The sequence below is a fragment of the Artemia sp. Qi Xiang Cuo genome, chromosome 7 (assembly GCF_049724085.1).
Source record: "Artemia sp. Qi Xiang Cuo chromosome 7, ASM4972408v1, whole genome shotgun sequence".
Taxonomy (NCBI): Eukaryota; Metazoa; Arthropoda; class Branchiopoda; order Anostraca; family Artemiidae; genus Artemia; species Artemia sp. Qi Xiang Cuo.
In genome coordinates this window covers 15050887-15071513 of record NC_142800.1, presented here as the reverse complement: position 1 = coordinate 15071513, position 20627 = coordinate 15050887, and the positions used below count along the sequence as shown (strand labels likewise).

Genomic DNA, 20627 nt, shown 5'->3' with positions numbered 1-20627 from the left:
CTCAGTGAATACAATACAACGGAGTATTTCTATTTCTGCTCTAAACAATCTCCCAGAAGTTGCCGAATCTCTTGGAACGGTATCTTGATTCCATCTTGGATTTCAGACAGTGACGTAATGAACTATTTGAGAGACATTCGAGACAGCTGGACAGAGCACACTGAAAATAAACAGAAACTGGAGACTCCAGCCAGAATTCCACTTGGGGTGGTTGATTAAAATTAGAATACTCGATTCCCTGAAGTCAATCTGTTCAATGACATGTAAGACTATCTGTATTAATAATACAATAAGTAAAGCAGAAGCGTCCGCAATTCATTTTTTCCAGGAAACAGAACGATCAAGATTTATAAGGAAAAGGGCAAAAGCCTTGAAAAAAAAGGATTGGAAGAAAACTACGTTTTTTATATTGTAAGATTTTTACCTATATTCATTAGCTTTATTGTTTCCCATGGGGAAGGGAGGATAACTGTTCTGTTTATTATTTGTGGTGGCCTGTGTTTACCCTGCTCCTGGCATTTACTCCCCCTGGCGTTTACTTATCCTCGTGGAAAATACCCCTCCGGCGTTTAAACTCCACCGCCGGAAAATACCCCCTCCTTGCAAAAAATAAGCCCCTGGAAAATACCCCCCCCCCGTTGAGAATAACCACCCGTGGAAAATACCCCCCTGGAAAATACTCCCCCCCCCTCCCGCGGAAAACAAGGCTTTCCGAATTTGAGAATTTTATTTGAATTTGTTTCTTATTTTCCGTAGGGGGGAGGAATTTTGGTACTTGTGGATTTTACGTCATTCACTCGAGATTATGCTGTATAGAACTCGAGAACAAACCGGTTTGTTTGTTTGTTTCTTTCAGCTTAGCGCGAGACAAGACAAAGACAAGTGACAGAATAGATGGGAAATATATAATTTGGGTTATGCATTTGCATATAAGGTGTGGGGGGTAAAGTGTATGGACAGTTTGAAGTCAGAAAACAGTTCTTACTTCATAATATGAAGAATAATTTTATCTAAAACATATGGCATGCAGACCCACTCCATTTCACCTCCCTCCCTAATGTGCAAATATATAGCCAAAGTTTGTTTCTAAAGTAACGAAGAAACTAACGAAGCAACTTGTTTGTTCTCGAGTTTTACTCATTGTAAATTTGAGTCAGTGGCGTATAATGCACAAGTACCGGAATTTTTCATAGGGAGAGAGAGAGAGCCGGATTTTCTAGTATTATTTAAAAACTATCAGAAATTAAATAAAATAACAAGTTCAACTGAAAGTAAGGAGCAACATCAATATAAATTATTACGTATATGAAAGGGATTGCCTCCTCCTTAAGACCTTAATCTTTACGCTAAAATTTTTTTTTATATAATTTAATAACAAAGCTACTTATTCTAATTAAACAGAAATTGTGTTTCAGGAATCGTTATTAAAGAATTAGAACAAAAAGTCAAAACTTTAGCGTACGGAGCAAGGTCTTGTGGAAGGGACAACTTCTGTCATATACGTAATAATTTCTGTTCGTTTTAAGTTTTGATGCTGCTCTTTACTTTCAGTTGGAAAAACTTGTTTTTTAAATTTACTTTTTAATTGTTTTTAAATGATACCAGGAAATCCCACCATCCCTCCATGAAAAATTCCGGTAGGCTACTTGTGTATATACACCCCTCACTCAAGTTTACGATGTATAAAACTCGAGAACAAAGCGGTTGCTTCGTTACTTTGGAAACAAATTTGGGCTATATATTTGAACATTAGGGGGGGGGGGGAGGGTAAAGTATAGCGCGTCTACATGCAAAATGTGTTAGGTACGATTATTCTGCATATTATGAAGTGAGAATTGTTTTCTGACTTCAAAATATCCAAATACTTTACCCCCCCCCTCTTATGTGCAAATGTATTATATTACGCTGAGTTTTACACAGCGTAATCTTGATTGAGTGGCGTATAATGCACAAGTACCAAAATTCCTTCCACTGACGGGGAAAAAAAACTCATATAAAATTCTCAAATTTGGAAGGCCTTATATTCCACGGGGGGGGGGTATTTTCCAGAGAGAAGAAACTATCAGGGGGTATTTTCCGTGGGGGTATTTTCCGTGAGGTTTTTTTTCCAGGGGGAGGGGTATTTTCCACCTGAGGGTATTTGCCGGGAGGTCTTTTCCGAAGGGGGAGGGTATTTTCTGGGGGGGGGGATATTTTTCGTAATGTATTTTCTGCGGGGGGTTAAACAACAGGGGATATTTTCTGGAGGGTAAACACCTTTCTTTAACAGAGAAAAGTATAGTCGTAGTAATAGAGCCATAAGGACATACATAAGTCGTAGTCATGCCAATCGGTCCCTTCCACTGGTTTTCACAGGACGTCAACTTTAGGAGATCAAAATATAAAAAATATGCAACAATGTTGTGACATTTGGATTACATTGAATTTTACGGCAAAACTAACCCGATTCAAGTAATTACTCCCCAGCCGCTTTGTGAAAATATTTTAAGCTTGTCCCCCCCCCCCTAAAATCTTTATGAGCTTCCATGGTGCCCTTAGAAAGCTTCTTAAAAATATTTTTAATCATTTGACACCTATTTGGTAAATTAGATATTTGAGCTTTAGGAGGAGAGAAAATGATAACATCTATTGCGTAGATTAAGTTTTGAGTTTAATCATTGTCTGAAATCCGTAAGATCGGAGTATCAAAGCCCGGAATATTACTCAGAGAAAGCTTTTATGGGGCCAATGGCATGAACTTCTTTTTTTATATTCTGACAATAAATTGATCGATTGATTGATTGAATGAAGACCGAACTAATATATATATATATATATATATATATATATATATATATATATATATATATATATATATATATATATATATATATATATATATATATATATATATATATATATATATATATATATATATATATATATATATATATATATATATATATATATATATATATATATATATATATATATATATATATATATATATATATATATATTGTGTGTATATATAAAAGAAACAAACGTAAGCTAGAAACAAAGTTTTACGTACCTTAACTCACTTTCTGCTGTTAGGGGAATACAGTTGTAAACCAGCTATGGACTAGTAGAGCCTGTCAGACGACAAAAATGAAGAAAAAACTTCAGAGTATACTCTTGTGAGGATAGGATAAAATAGTTTACCCTCCCCCCCCCCCCGAATCCCATAAAATGTGAAAGTCTTTGCTGTTAGTAATAAGTGGACCGATATAATTCATTGAAAAGAAAATTATCCCTCCCCCTAAAAAAATATTTCCCGAAAATTTTAACTATAACCCACAGTCATGAGACATAGCACGGTAAGCTTACAAAAATATGTTTAATATTCGTCATAATTTCAATTCAACTCCTGACTGTTTAATATGAAACACTTCCATAACCTCACCGTTCAGGTGCCCGTTGTACAACCACACACAATTGATTTCAGAGTTGAAGATTACTGATTGGTTGAGATCTATCTACATAAGTAATTTGTACAAATGGATGATCACCTTAAATTCCATTGTGCAGACGTGAAAGGAGAGCTCCTTGTGATAATGCAAACAATAAATTTACATTCAGAGTAATATCTTTTTAATCTGAAGATGGGTACTTTTGTTGAAACAACTTTAATTTATTGAGGTATTCCAATAAATTGTGTGGCTGAAGGTTTTTTTTGTAATCGAGTATGTCTTCAGCCAGTACTAAAATTTTATATGCTTATGTATGTCAGATACTTCAGGCTGAATTATTTTTCATTGCTTGAAGTTGAACCCATTCTTTTGCACTTTTACTCCACCAGACACTGTGAAGTAAATGCTGTCATTGACTTTGGGTTCAAGGTTTAATATACTTAAAGGCTTTCGTGATTGGGTCATACGAAACATGGAGGCACACTGAAGCTAGAAGCTAGATTTCTGATTTAGCATGAGAAATAAATAACTATGCAAATGCCTAAGTTTACCTAATTCGTCATATAACTGATAAGGTTATGGTTCTAAATAATTCAAAATGTGTTTTACAAGAAGTTAAGAATTGTACTAAAAAGGTCCAAATATTATATTATGGCTTCATATTTTTTTTTCTTCGTCGATGAAGCCTTTTGGACGTATGGCTGAACTATTTGGAACTTTATTAGTAAAGAAAAAAAAGGTTTTTATGTAGAAAGCAGTAAGTACGTGAGAAGTGAAGTTTTGTTAATGCTAATGAGATAAAACAAAATAGGATGAAAATATAATAGTTTATGAAAAAAATTGGGCTATATAATTGGGCAAGATGAAGGCCGAAAGAGGTTCTTGTACGCGTTTCTGGTCAATGGCTTGATAAATATATCATATTGTTGGGGCGTTTTCCTCTTTTCGTAGTCGTTTTTGTGAATAAGCCTATAACCGTCTTCGTAATGATTGTCTTCTAAAATCTATTGTAAAAAATACTTTCTATTAATCACAACAGTAAGGGTATAACAAAGAATTTGTATTTTTTTACTGTGTAGTTTCGTACCCTACACTGGTGGATCCAGGGGGGGCGAGGGGGGCGCGCGCCCCCCTAGCGTAGTCCAAAGTAGTGCAATTTACTTAATTAACTCAATTTTGCGTTAATTTAACTTGCTCATAATGCAAGTTTATCGGATCAGCCTATTTTGCCCCCCCCCCTAATTTTTTTTTCGGATCAACCTATTTTACCCCCCCCCTAAAAAAATCCTGGATCCACCCCTGGTACCTTACGCCTTCTTATTATTCATAAAATGTTCCAATAAGGGGCGTAATTTTCCATAGGGCAAGAGGGGGTGGGGGTAGAAACTGCCCCCCCTGACCCCAGTCCCCCAGCTGAAATTTAGCATCTTCAAAAATCTTGTCAAGACTAAGATAGGTCTGCATAATACAAGCATCTCCAAAAAAAGATCAGTTTTCTTTAGTATACGTTTGTTTTTATGGTACTATATGGCTCATTTTTCATTTTAACTGTCCTTTTCACTTGACTGGGTAGAAGTGGCTCCAATTTTTGCCCTCTTTTTTGGAGATATTATGTCACTTGTTTAACTAGATTGATAATTCCTATACTGTCACCTGAGGTACCCCTCCCCTGCCATTAAATTTTGCCACAAATCTTGCTGCTTCGTCTCTTTAGGTCATGGTTATTTTATGCAGTGTATTTTTTATATCTTCCTTGTATATTTCATGTTTTACTGTTCTAGTTATCTGAAAGAGGGCATGGAAACATAAACGCAGCATTTGGGTAATTGATTTTGGCCTAGTATGTAAAATTAATTAGCAAATTATTAAATATTTAAAAACATTAGCGACTAGTCTGGCCTGGCCCTTCAAAAGCCTAGCCTTGAGATATCAACCTCGGATGACTATTCTTCTCATGTCTTGTTACAATATAGTCATGGGAAATAAATTACTGTTCGGCATTTTATCGATTACAAACTATTAGTAATGTGTCGTTTACGATTTTCATTTTGAAAAAAAACAGAAGATTATGAAGTACGAATTATAAATCTTTAAAATCATCATAATTAATTTCTCATCAATGACAGGTGCACCGAGCAATCATTTCTGGGGACCCCATAGCAGTCCTATAAATAGTTTTGAAGTTCAAATCGTGAGAAGAGTCAGCGCCAGGGAATTTTCTCCATCGGTCTCTTAGAGGAATATCAAGTTTCCAACTGCCAGCGAGTTCTCACACGGAGAGACATTCGAGAATGATGTATGGCCAAGACTCTAGCGACGAGTGGAACTTTGCTGGAATACTAATTGGCAGAGAATGGAAATTCTTTGGCAAACAACAGTGGTAATAGTGGCTCTTTACGTTTGTAATTGACCAAATGGTTGTAAAAGTGAACATCGACGAGCAAGATATACCTTAATCGTAGTCAGTGGCGTCAATTCATAAGAAATAATTGTGAGAGTGTGAGGCAAATCGAATTTTTCTGAGCCTAGGGGTGGGGAAATTTTTTTCAATTTATCCAATGGAAATACAAAAGTAATACAATTTTTAGTTAAAACAGCCAAAATACATTATTCTAAACCTATTGGGACAAAAATCTTAGGCGAGGGCAAATACACCCCCCCCCCCGTCAGAAAAGAAAAAAAAGCACTAAATTAAATGATATAAGTGGTACCCCAGCACCTATGCAGGATTTAATTTTATAAGGGGGTAAGTTGTTTGTTTTGGGATGGGATGTAAATTCACCAAAACAGCGAAAGCGAGTTATTGGTAGGCCTATCTACATTACAAGGAACTTATCGGTATAATCACAAGAATGATGGACTTTTTTTTAGAGGCAATGTCACTATGGAGCTGTAATAGTATTAAATAAAAAAAACAAGCTTTTTAAACTGAAAGTAAGGAGCGACATTAAAACTTAAAACAAACAAAAATTATTCCGTATATGAAAGAGGCTGTCCCCTCCTCAACGCCTCGCTCTTTACTCTTACGTTTTTATTGTTTTAAAAAGTAGAGTTGTGACAAAAGTCAAACATTTAGCGTAAAGAGCAAGGCGTTGAGGAGGGGACAGCCGCTTTTATATACGGAATATTTTCTGTTCGTTTTAATTTTTAATGTCGCTCCTTACTTTAAGTTTAAAAAACTTGTTTTTTTTAAATTAAATTCTGATAGTTTTTTAGTTAATTCAGATTTTATTTTGTTTAATTGAAAAATTAAACAAAAAGTTGTTCCAATTCTTTAAAAATTACCCTTAATCACAAAGGCCGTTAATTAGAATAAATAGCTCTTATGAAAGTACTAAAAAATCTTTGGCTTAAAGAGCGAGGCATTGACTAGAAGGTGAACCCAATCAAATAGCTAATATTTTTTTGTTCGCTAATATTTTGATGTTGCTCCTTACTTTCAGTTGAAAAACTTGTTTGTTTATATTTAATTTCTGATTTTTTTTTTTTTAAATAATGATAGGAAATCCGGCGCCCCTTTCATAGCAATGTCCCTTCCCCCATGAAAACTTCCTTCATGAAAAGTTCCTCCCATATAACCCCTGACCTACCCCCACCCCCCCCACTACCAGAAAAATTCCCCCTGAAAACGTCTGTATACTTCCCAATAACCAATACTAGCCTATATGTTAACATTGGGTAGGCTAAAGTTCATAACTTTCAGCCCTCCCCCTGGGGGCTTCGAGGGATTAAGTCCTCCTAAAAGACATAGTTATAATATTTTCGACCATGGTGAACAAAATGGCTATCTCGAAATTTTGATCGGGTGACTTTGCGAAAAAATGAGCGTGGGAGGGGGCCTAGTTGCCCTCCATTTTTTTTTGGTCACTTAAAAAGGGCACTAGAACTTTTAATTTCCATTCCAATGAGCCCTCCCTCGATATTATTGGACCCCTGGGTCGATGAAATCATCCCTGGGGAAAAGAAAAAAAAAAACACGCATCCGTGATCTTTCTTCTGGCAAAAAATGCAAAATTCCACATTTTTGTAGATAAGAGCTTGAAACCTCTGCAGTAGGGTTCTCTGATACGCTGAATGTGATGCTATGATTTTCATTAAGGTTCTATAACTTCTAGGGGGTCTTTCTCCCTTTTTTGAAAATCAGCCAAATTTTCTCAGGTGCGTAAATTTTGATGTGTAAAACCAAACTTGATAAAAGTTATACATTAAAAATAAGAATTTAAATCAGATTCTTTTGATTTATCTATTGTTATTAAAATCCAGGTTTTTGGAGTGTCGGTTACAAATGAGCCAGGTTGCCCCTTATTTACTGTTAGGTACCCCGAACTGTTTGATGAGTAGCGTAATTTCTTCTTCCCATTGGTGTAAACAGGATAAACAATGAATGAGAAGGGAAACATGTCAATAGCATATCCATGGATAAGTAATGGGGATAAATAATTATTTTAAAGGATTTACAGGGTGTATGTTCTAAGATAGCGTTCTAAGTATGGGGAAATTAAAATAAAACATAACGAATCATAAAAAAGCATCATTAGTAGAGCCCAACTGATTTAGGAAGATTAAGCCCCAAAAATGTCTTGATTAATCATATTTTCATCACTCTTCTATGGTATTTCACTTGAAATATTCTGATAGACTGTCTTTAAATGACGAAAGACGACGGTACGTTGGTGTAAAATTCTGGTTTGAAATTTAACGAACTTAGACATGTTATTACCAACAGTGCTGGCACTGAGATACACCAATGGATATAGAAAGAGATAGAGAGAAAAACGGACAACACGAAGATGGAACAAATTCAAAATATATTATTTCAATCAAATAAAAAAAAATACATCATTTATTTTCATAATACTTTGCACCTGAAAGCTTCACACAATTGAATCACAAAACTTTAAAGCTATTAAAGAATGTCCAAAATCTGGAAGTATCAAGAGACTATAAAACCCTCAATAGCCCACGCTGTAATCACAACGGTCTTAGCTGAAGAAATTTTTTCTCCATGTTTTTTTTGCGAATCTAACCTAAAAAAAGGTACTACTACCAATTAAACACTAATAAAACAGATTTGAATTACAAGTAATTGTCGTTTGGTAGTCATGAATATGGTATTACTAAACAACATTTTAAGAAGCTCTGGATAAGTGCTAAAATAAAATAAAAGCCATAATTACAAAAACTAAAGGTAACTGGTAGACAATGTCCTGGTCTGTTTAGGACCTGTCTTAGATAGGTTTATACTTTACAAGATTGAACTGTCAAAGGCTACCAGGGCCGTATCCAGGATTTTCTTCGGGGGTGCTAAAAAAACTTTAAAAACGCATAAAGATTTTGTTTATATGTATTTTGTTACGTTTTACGAGTCGAACCAACATTTTGGGGGAGTAACCCCCTGGATATGGCCTTGGGGGTAATGCTTAAGCGTTGCCCCGTTGCAAGTAAAGTATATAGTGAAGGGTTAAAAGGGTTCAATGTATTATTATTTATTTCTCCACTTATTAGTATTATTATTTAAAGGTCCAATGTATTATTATTTATTTTTAATTTAATGTGGAAAGGTGGTTGTATAAAATTTGGAAGGGGCTAATTCAATTAGAAATTAAAATTCGAACGCCCTTTTTAAGAGTGAAAATTTATCAGTTGGTAACCAGCCCCCTCCGACGCTCTTTTTCTCCCATAAGAATCCGACGAAAATTTTGAGATATCCCTCTTATTTAACGTAGTCCAAAGTTCAAATAACTATAACTCCAAGGCTTACATACCCCCCCCCCCCCCCCAACCCCCAGAGCAAGGGCTGTAAGCTATGCAAGCTGCCAAGTGCATACATACAAGGTTTGTTTTGGGTGGGGGGGGGGACAAGGCATGTTTGATCCTGGGTTTCCAAAAAGGCTTAGAGCATTAAGGTAAAACTTTAAGGAATCGTTGATAGGGATGTTGAACAAAATCAAAACACACTATGTCTATGCTGGCTATGTGTATCAGCAACATCTAGGGAACGGCTGAGGGTATGTTGAAACTTTCAGGGTGTGTTGAAGGGGATACTGAAGATTGATATGAGGGCTACTTGTCCCTCTTGCCCTTTTTGATACCAGTCCCTTTACCACTATCTGAAATTTTGAAAAATGGTACAATCCCATTTTCTGGGCCTCTCTAAAAAGTCAAGTTTGGTTAATGCTAATGAAATAAAATAAAATCGGATGAATATATAATAGTTTAGAAACAAATTTGGGCTATATATTTTCACATTAGGGATGGGGGTGGGGGGGGGGGAGGGTAAAGCATTGCATATATTGAATACGTAATCTAACATAACCTAAGTACCCTTTTCCCCCCTAAAATCCAAAAAAACACATTTTAATATCGAATACGCAATGAAAACCTTGCTATAATTGCCTGCTCTACAACAGTTCAGACGTCACAAAACGGGCTTTATCATTGCCAGTTTATAGCACAGTTTATATAATTAGCAGTATGATCTTGCCCTATCTCACCCATTATAAAAACCCGGACCGAGGTGCGAGTGCTCCAGAGAACGTAAAAACATAAGCGGCATTAAATCTTTTCACGGGCAGACATAGAATAATCACCTACGGAACAAGTACTGACAAAACCACTTGGCCGGCTCACCAATACATGGACAATAAGTGCACAAATAAGTGGGAGGAGCTTTTTGTTTGCACCGAGAACAAAGAGCCAGAAATCATCTGCGGTGAACTTACTGGATAATTATATAAACTGTGGTCTATAGTGATTAATCCGAGAAAAAAGTTTTGTTCCAAAAGTTTTGTAACCAAAAAAAAAGTTTTGTTCAAAATAGGCAAAAGTTCAAATAACTATGCATCCCACAGCCGGGTAAGAATCGCAATAAATTGAGCAATTTATCCATTGCTTATATGCAACATTTATGACCTGGGAAAGGGTGAATGTTTGGTTATGGGTGTGTCAAAAAGGCTAAGGGTATTAAGGGGAAATTAGGGAAGGTTGGGGGGTATGCTAAACTAAATCGAAAGACGTTATGTGGATCCAGTTTATCAAAAAGGTGTATCGCCAATAGTTTTAAAGAACGGCTGTCGAAATTAAGTTGAAACTTTCAGGGCATGTTAAGGGGGGTATTGAATAATGGCTGGAGGGTATCCATCCCCCTTCCATGCCTTTTAGCTGCCATTTCTCAAGAAATTAGGCCAAATTTTGAAATTGGTATCTTCTTAAAATTTGTCCAAAGCTCAAATAACTACGACTCTGGGGATAACATAGCCAGTCACAGCCTCTGGGGCAAGGGTTCTTAATTATTCAATTTACCCATTATGTACTTGTAAACGTTTTTGCTTCAAAAAGGCGGACGTTTGATCCTAGGTTTCAAAAACGGCTTAGGGTATTAAGGCAAAATTTTCATCAAAACACACTATGTATATGGTGGTTGTCAAAAGGGTGCATTAGCAATGTCTCTGGAACGAATGAGGGTATTGCGTTGAATTTTTCAGAACACGGATGGAAAGTGCTTGGAGGGCAAAGGGCCCCTAAGTCTTTATTAGATGTTCCAGCCTCCTTCGATACAGATCAAAATTCCGAAAGAGTTATTTTGCTCAAAACATTAAAAAAGTCTAATAGCTATGCCTCTGGGTATGTCAAAGTCCATATAGCCTTCAGCAAAAGGGTTGTATATTATATAGTCTGACCATTGTCTACATACAATATTTATCAATGGGAAGGGAAGGGGCACTTCCTTAATCCTGGGTATGTCAGAAAATACTGACTAAGGATATTAAGGTGAAAATTAAGGGAATGTTGAGGGGTTTTATGGAGGTCCCAGGGACTTCTTGCTGTCCGGTTCTAAGCCGGCTTAAGCACTTCGGTGTAGATTTGAGAAGATATGTGATCCCCTTCCTGCACTGGTATTCAGGACTATTGCTTTTACCGAGGGGACATTAACGCCAATGACTAAAATGATATGTAAATTGGAAGTTGGAATGTTACTACGTTAAAAGATTACTATTGTATCGACATTTCAACTGATGAATTCAGGTAGCTTGAGCTGAATGTATAACAGCTCTCAGAAAATCATACTTGTAGGGTAGAAAGTATGACATTAGGTGATGTTGAATTTATTCATTGAGGCAGGAGGGATGGGGTGCATAGACAGGGAGTAGGACTCATGATGAATAAGGAAGCTGCTAAGTGTTGTTTAGGCTGGGAAGTTATTAATAATAGAATTCTAATTGCTCATATTATGACTAAAAAGTTCAGGGTGTCAGTTATAAGTGAATATGCCCCTGTATAACCGAATGATGCAGATACTAGTGCCTCAGATGAATTTTACTTGCAGTTAGGAGAGTAAAACGACAGGTTCTCGGGTAAAAAAATGATGTTTTTACTAGGAGATTTTAGCACTCAAGTAGGTAGAAATAGAGATAGATGGTATCCTAGCCTATGTAAATTTGGTGTAGGAAAAGAAAACAGCAATGGCTACAGAATTTTGCAATTTTGTGGGTATAACCATCTAGTTATAACCAATACGGTGTTTGGTCATAAAATGGCTCATAAGTTAACATGGTATTCCCGTGATGGTAAGACAGCAAACCTTATTGATCATGTTATAATAAACCGAAGACTGGAAGGATCAATACAAGATTCTAGGGTATACAGGAGTGCCGTTATTGATGTTCAAAGTAAAGATCACCATCTAGTAACGTCAAGGGTTAATTTCAAGCTGAAATAACGGTGGGTAGCTACCTCCCGGGAAGTTATGATGTTGGTAGACTCCAGGATGAGGTTTTGAGAGAAACTTTCCAGGAACAGTTGAATACTAAACTTAAGAGTTTAGAATTTGATAATGTGGAAGATGGTTGGAATAAGTTTAGATAAATAATTTGTGAAGTTGCTGAAGGTGTCTTAGGGAAGAAAGCTAGAACTGCAGCTAAGAATATTAGTGAAAAAGATTTATGTTTAATAGAAAGGAGAAAGGACTTGTACAATAATTATCTGAGTGATAGATCATATAAAAACAAAAGGAATGCTAAGACAGTGGAGAAAGTATTAAAATATGAACTAAGGAGGTGTGAAGTGGAGGCCATGGATAAAATTGCCGAAGATCTGGAAGATGCAGCCAGACGGTAAAATAGTAAAATATCGTACTGACATGATAGCAGATTGAAAGGGAATCGTCAATCTGGACTTGGCCTAGTTAAAGATTGGAATCGAGCCGCAATTAGCGATAAGGAAGAAACTAAAGAGAGATGGGCCGAACATTTTGAGAATATGCTTAACCGAGATAGAGTTACAGGAAAATATATAGAGGTCAATAAAAAAGTTTAGGATACCTTCGATGTTACGTAAGATTTGTTTCGTGAGGAGGAATTAGCGACAGCACTAAATGCATTAAAAATAATAAGGCTCTAGATTCTAATAGGACAACAAATGAGTTTCTTATATGTAGTGGCTCGAGTTTAGAAATAAGTTACTGAAGATTTCGAATATGATTTTTGAAAAGGGGAAGTACGTAACGATTTTAGGAAAACCTTAATTAAGCCACTTTATAAGAAAGGTGATAAAAGTGAGTGTGGTAATTATCGAGACATTAGTCTGGTCTCTGTAGGTAGTAAATTATTTAGTAATATGATACTGTTTAGACTGAGAGATGTCTTAGACAAAGTTTTAAGAGAAGAACAGTGTGGTTTTAGAAAAGGGAGAGGATGTGTCGACCAAATTTTCACTCTTAGGCTAATAATTGAGAAGTGCATGAGTTTTCAAACACCTTTGGTCCTTAGTTTTATAGATTATGAGAAAGCGTTCGATTCTGTTGATAGAAGAGCTTTAGTAAAGGTTTTATCCTTGTATGGTATACCAGACAAATACATTAAAGTGATTATTGCTATGTATGAGAATCACACTTCTGCAGTTAAGGTAGGAAGTGACGTTAGCAGCTGGTTTAGTATTAAATCAGGAGTTGAGCAGGGTTGTGTTCTATCCCCCTTTATTTGGATTATTTTGATGGACTTTGTCTTAAGGAGCACAGGAAAGGCAATGAGAGACCACGGAATCAAATGGGGAGGAAAAAGTCTCCTGGAATTAGATTATGCTGATGATTTAAGCATCCTAGATGATAGTGTGAGCAAAATGAATGAAGTTTTAGAGGTTTTGCGAGTTCAGGGTGCTAGAATAGGTTTAAAAATTAATGTTAACAAGACCAAGTCACTAAGGCTAGGAATAAGTGAAGATGAAAAGGTGACGTTGGGTAATGGATCGATTGATCAGGTAGGCAGCTTCACTTACCTTGGTAGTAGTAAAGACGGTGGGTGCAGTGAAGATGTTAAAAGTAGAATAGCTAAGGCTCAGGATGTTTTTTCACAGTTGAAAAAAGTTTGGAAGAATAGGAAGATAAGTCTGCGAACCAGAATTAGAATATTAGAAGCTACAGTGATGACAGTGGTCAAATATGGCTCTGAAGCATGGGCACTCCGAAAAGCAGATGAAGATTTGCTAGATGTTTTCCAGATAAATTGCTTAAGGATTGTTCTGGGTACCCGGCTGACTGACCGTATTTAAAAAAATATGCTATACGAAAAATGTGGTTAGATACCGCTCTCTAGGGCTATAATGAAAGAAAGGTTGAGGTGGTTAGGGCATGTTGTGTGGATGAACGATGACAGATGGCCTAAGATTGTTCTTTTTGGCCAACCATCTAGGGCTAAACGGAAAGCAGGTCGTCCTCGTCTGGGGTGGGAGGACGTCATAAAGAAAGATTTAAAGGAAATGGGAACTTCGCGGGCGGGTGTAAAAAGGGAGGCTTCGAATAGATTGGGATGGAGGAGGGGCGTGCGTAGCTGTATTGGCCTTAGTCGGCTTGATGCTGCGGTGAGTTGTTAGTAGTAGTAGTAGTAGTATTTAAACTTTCGGGAACTCTGTTGCAACTACTACTGTGACTGCAACTATTTGTGACTTATGATTACCTGCGACTGCAACTACTTTTTAGTGCGAATACTGACGACTGCGACTTCTTGCGACTGCGACAACTTATGACTATAATTATAACTACTTGCGATTGTGATTACGAATGAAACTCAACTGCTACTTGTGACTGTGACCTCTTGCAAATGCAACTGCGAATGCAACAAATCATGACTGCAACAGCTACTACTTGCAACTGTAACTACTACTACTAATACTGCCATAACTACTGCGATTATGACTGTGACTGCAAATACTTCGGCAAATTCTTGCATTAAAACTTGAAGTAATGAATTAAATCGAAAAAGTTTAAATCAAAGAGTTAAATTGCAATCCTACTGAATCAAAAGAGAGTAAGAGTTAATAATGCTTGTCAAAATGACACAATGCTCCCAGGTTGTCAAAAGGACTTATCTGCAACATCCCACGGATGGCTAAGGTAATTAACTTGAAAGTTTCAGGGAGTATTGAGGGAGATGTTGCACTAATTCAGAAGATACTTGGTGCAACCAAGTTATCAAAAAGCCATATCTATGTTGATCTTTGGAACGGCTACGGGTATTAAGTTGAAAATTTCATGGAATGCTAAGAGGGATGTTATCCAAAACCAAAAGACACTATATACATTCCGGTTGTCAAAACGGCATATCTTCAATGTTTCAAGAACAGTTGGGGAAGGGTATCAAGTTGAAATATTCAGAGAATGTTGAGGGGGATGCTGAACTTAAAGACAGTATGTGCATCCCAGTTGTTACTGGGCGTAGCTGCAATATCTCAGGAACGGCTAAAACTATCAAGTTGATACTTTCAGGAAATTTTGAAAGGGATTTTAAATTAAATGAAAAGACACAATTTACATCCTGGTTGTCAAAACGGAATATATTCAATAGTTCAGAAACAGTTAAGGAAGTGTATCAAGTTGAAACATTCAGAGACTGTTACGTCAGATTTGAACTAAAGACACTGTGCACCCCATATGACAATGGGTGTAGATGCAATATCTCAAGAATAGCTAAAAATGTTAAGTTAAAACTTTCAGAAGATGCCGATTGGGATATTGAACTAAATCAAAAGACACTGCGTGTACCAAAGTTGTCAGAACGGCATGTCTTCATTATTACAAGAACAGTTAGGGAAGGGTATCAAGTTGAAACATCCAGATATTGTTGAGGGGAATAATTAACTTAAAGACATAATATGCACCTCAGTTGTCAAGGGGTGTATGTTCAATGTCTTAAGATTAGCTAAAATTATTAAGTTGAAGCTTTCAGGAAATGTTGATTGGGATGTAAAACTAAATTAAAAGACACAATATGTATTCTGGTTGTCAAAATAACATGTCAACAATTTCCCAGGAATAATTAAGGGTATTAAGTTGAGACGTTCAGATAACGTTGAGTCGGATGTTGAATATAGTCAAGATGCAACTATATACATCACGGTTATAAAAAGGGCGCGTCTGCAATATTTCAAGATTAACTAACGGTATCTAGTTGGAACTTTCAGGGGATATTGAGCTAAATCAAAAGATACTATATGCAACCAACGTGTCAAAATGATGTGTATAATAACTCAGGAACAGTTAAAGGTATTAAGTTGAAACTTTTAGAGAATCTTGAGGGGATTGTTGAACTCGATTAAGAGACACCATGTGCATCTCGTTTATCAGGCGTATCTACTATATCTAAGGAACAGATAACTAAAGTAGTGGTGCCTCCGTTGATTCTGTGACACCCATACGGACTACTCCTTTCTTCCAATTGTTTAACGGCACAAGAAGAAGGTTTAACGGCGCATCCCTCTTTTGGCGACCAGGTGCTACAATTTGGTTTCTAGGCAAGAGTCCCGGATGTTTCAATATAATTAAATGGAGTATGGTCGGGATAATAGAAGAGTAGCAATAAATAGGGAAATTAAAGAGGGGAATGGGGCTAATAATCCCTCGCATCTGTACAATGCGGTCAGCTGGAAAAATTCCCATGAGAGCCCTGGCAAGATTCGGAGCGCATGCTCTCTGACTTCCCGCGACACACCTGTTTCTAGTTGGCAAGATTCCGAGTGCATGCCCTCCCTTTTCCTATTGAATTACCATGAGAGCCACGGCAAGATTACCGCCCCGGCAAGATTCCGAGCACACCCCTGTTTCTAGCTGGCAAGATTTCCACCCCTGGCAAGATTCCGAGCACACCCATGTTTCTAGCTGGCAAGATTCTGAGCACACCCTGTTTCTAGGTGAAATTCCTGGATGTTTCAATTACTTGGAATGAGGTCGGGATGATACACAAGTTCAATTAAATGGACTCCCTCGCACCTGTCAAATGTGGTAAGCTGTTTCTATTGGAGCCCTCTGAAGTCAGGGTACCCACCCCCCGTTTCAAGTGCATGTTTCGTCACGATACACACCCCTGTGTATTTCAGTGACAATCTCTCTGACGTCACGGTGCACATCCCCGTTTCAAGCGCATATTTCATCACGCCACGCGGACGGTTTATAAAGAAAACATTGAAGAACGCTTAAAATATAGTATGAATGGCTTGCAAAAACACTAAAATACTACTGCTAGTCACCTGAGATTGATATTGGTATGCTTTATCATGAAAATATAGGGGAGTGTTTATGATATAGTATGAACGGCTTGCAAAAGCACAAAAATACTAGTACTAGTCACCAGAGGTCGACACAGGTATGTTTTATTAGGAAACACTGTGACCTATGCAAAAATAATGTCGTAATAGACAATGAAACTGCAAGTAAAATAAAAAGGACATTGATGGATAATATCACCAAGGGGATTAAAGATGAATGAGAAAAAAAGTATCAGCAAACGCTACTGTTGTCATCATGGGCTTACCACAGACGCAGTTCATGAAGTTGGTTTTATCGTCAGTAAAATGCATGACAAGGCTGCTAAAAGTTGTGTATACCTCCCCCCTCTACAGAAAAAATGGATGTGTTTGGCATCTCATAAGGAAACACGATGAAGTATTTTATGAGTAGATTTAACATGTTCATTTCTTATGATGGTACTCAACATGCAATTATTTCTATAAAAATATTTAATTGTATTCCTCTGTCTTGTTTCCACTATTTTTAGGGTACGCTGTCAACTCCGGTGGAACTTCAGAATTGAAGTATAACTTTTTCTATTGTCTGCGCAAAATTTTTTCAGTGTTAAGAAAATGTTGCGTGATGTTGTGTGTGTGTGTGTTTGTGTGTGTTTTGTGTGTGTGTTTGTGTGTGTGCGTGTGTGTGTGTTTGTGTGTGTGTGCGTGTATTTTTGTGCTTGTGTTTGTGTGTGTTTGTCTGTGTGTTTTTGTGTGTGTGTGTGTTTTTGTGTGTGCGTGTTTGTGTATGTGTTTTGTGTGTGTCTGTATGTGGGTTTGTGTGTGTGTGTGTGTTTGTGTGTGTGTTTGTGTGTGTTTTGTGTTTTTTTGTTTGTGCGTGTGTGTGTGTGTTTTTCTGTGTGTGTGTTTTTGTGTGTGTGTGTGTGTGTGTGTGTGTGTGTTTTGTGTGTGTGTTTTGTTTGTTTGTGTATTTTTGTGTGTGTGTGCTTTTGTGTGTGTTTGTTTATGTGTGTGTGCGTTTTTGTGCGTTTGTGTTTTGTATGTGTTTTTGCGTGTATCTTTGTGTGTGTGTGTGTGTGTGTGTGTTTTGTGGATTTTTGTGTGGGTGTGTGTATGTGTGTTTTTCTGTGTGTGTGTTTGTTTTGTTTTGTTGGTTTTTGTTTTTGTTTTTGTGTGTGTTTTTGTGTGTGTGTGTTTCTGTGTGTGCGTGTGTGTTTTGTTTGTATGTCTGTGTGTGCGTGTGCGTGCGTTTTCGAGTGTGTGTGTGTGTGTTTGAACTATAACTTTTTCAATTATACTGAAAAAAATGGCCATCTCAAAATTTTTATCAGATAATTTTTGGGGGAAATAGGCATTGGAGAGGACCAGCTGCACTTCAATCTCTCTGGTCACTTAAAAAAGGCACTGTAACTTTTAATTTCCGTTCGAGTGCAACCCCTCCCGATCTTCTAGGACCATTTTTTCGATACAATCACCCATGAAAAAAAAAAAACAACAAATAAACATGCATCCGTTACATATCTTCTGGCAAAAACAGCAAAATTCCACATTTTAGCAGATAGGAGCTTGAAACTTCTACAGCATTGTTTTCTGGTATGTTGAATCTGATGATGTGATTTTCATTAAGTTTCTTTCACTTTTAAGGGGATCAGGCAAGTTTCCTCAGGCTCGTAGCATTTGGTTTGGTGGGTAGCATTAAACTTAATAACACTTATATATTTTTGATCTGCATAATAAGCCGATTCTTTTGAAATATCTATTGATATCAAATTCCGTTTTTTAAATTTTAATTAAGATTCCTTTAATTTTAGGGGATGTTTCTCCCCTGTTTAAAAATCAGGGAAATTTTCTCAGGCTCTTAACTTTTGATGGGTAACACTATACTTGATGAATCTTACGTGATTGGTATCAGCATAATATGCTTATTATTTTGATGTACCTATTAATGTTAAAATTCCTTTTTTTAGAGTTTCGGTTACTATTGAGCCGAGTCGCTCCTTACTTACAGTTTGTTACCACGAATAGTTTGACTAATTGTTTGACTCGTAATCGGATAGTTTGACTATATAATCGATGATGTATATATATATTTTTTTTAAATAAACCCATTGTTACTTAAATTATCTTCATTATTCCAGAATCTGGCGCCAGAATAGGTCAATAAAGACTGAACCTTTTGGTGCTCTGACGTAGTAACACCAAGGCTTCGTTAGTTACTAGAGTGGTTGCTCCAAAGTGTGAATAGCTGTAGTAATTAAATGTCCATTTGGCTTGACTGTATGAAGGAAGTTATGAAAATGATACCAAATAACAATCCTCTTTGCTCATCAGCCTCAGCAAGAAAAAAGTCGCTTAAAAGTACGTGCTATCACCGTTCGAACTTTGTGACCAACAGTTAATGTGGAGTAAAGATGAAAGGGTGCAAACAGTAGTAGATACTATTTAGTCACTATCAGTTACTAAAGTAAGAAGGTAAATGCACTCTTTCCAAATAGCAAATCCTTTTTGTAAACACCGGGGAAATTCATTACCCCAAAGGTTCTGGGGTTAATGTTACCTCAGAGGCAGAGTTATTGGGCTTTTCGACTATTCCGAACGAAATTTTCATCTCCAAGTTTTGATCAGATGTGTTTGGGGGATGCGGTGTAACAACAACACATAGCTAAGGATTTAATTGCTCTTCAATAAATTGTGGCTCACAAAAAGAGCACTAGAACTTGTGAAATTTGTGAAATTGAGTCCCTTGTGAAATTTTTATGACAACTACTTTCATACGTGTTGGCTCAGTGAAAAATCAATGAAATAAGTAAATAATGTGCACAGCCTACACACACTATACTTGGGCAGCGCTATTGTGTCGCCAGGACCTAAGAAAATCACCTCGTAGGTTTGACAAGCATTTCAGTCCGTACGTCCCTACCCACCTTTTATATCTAAGATTGGGTAAAGATGCAGATTAGGAGCCGAAAAAAAAATATAAGATAGTGGGCTCTACAGAATTCGTATTTTAGCAGAAAATTAGGTCGTATTAAGATCCTTTCATGGCTACTAAGACTTATTGTAAATAAAAAGTATCAAAATCATCAGAGGAAAATTTTGGAACCATCCAAGGAATCATCATTTTTCTTTGTCAAAGCTGGTGACTTATATCAACATTTGACAAATGATACATCTTTTTTTTTCGGTTGCATTCTACGGATGGATTGTCGCGTGCATTTGAAGCCAGTCTCAGTATAACGTAAGTAAAAGTTCAAAATGGCATTTACATATATCAGAAGTCCTCATATGGCCTATCATTGGCTCCTCCGAGGTGAAATGTGTTCCTGGGTGCCTCCGTATATGTCAGCTGCTTCGAAAAACAAATTTTAGATAGTATTTTTGTTCAAAATAAAAGTAATATCTCAGAAGTGTTCATCCTGTATTATTATAAACCCTCTTTAGTCGTAAGGGAGCAATAAATTCAAAATAAGTCATTCGCGGGTTGTCAAAAGGACATAACTCAGGTGTGATCGCGCTACTGCTATTACTACTGCTACCACTGCTACTATTAAGATTACTACTTCTGTATTCAATACTACCAAGGCTAAGCGTACTGAAATGAATATCGGAGGAAATGTTAATGGGAAAGTGGAACTAAATTAAAACATACTGTTTTCATACAGACTGTCAAAAAGAGCGTATCAG

General features: G+C 36.8%; 1 long non-coding RNA gene across 2 annotated transcripts; it reads left to right on the top strand.

Annotated features, from left to right (window-relative positions):
- The first annotated feature begins 347 nt into the window (after positions 1-347).
- On the top strand, positions 348-20295 carry LOC148949994 (uncharacterized). Of its 2 annotated transcripts, none has more exons than XR_016141950.1 (3): positions 348-411; positions 5558-5811; positions 19082-20295. It is a non-coding gene; the product is annotated as an uncharacterized LOC148949994 (long non-coding RNA). The 2 variants fall into 2 exon arrangements; XR_016141951.1 differs by having other exon boundaries at positions 20166-20289.
- The last annotated feature ends 332 nt before the right edge of the window (positions 20296-20627 follow it).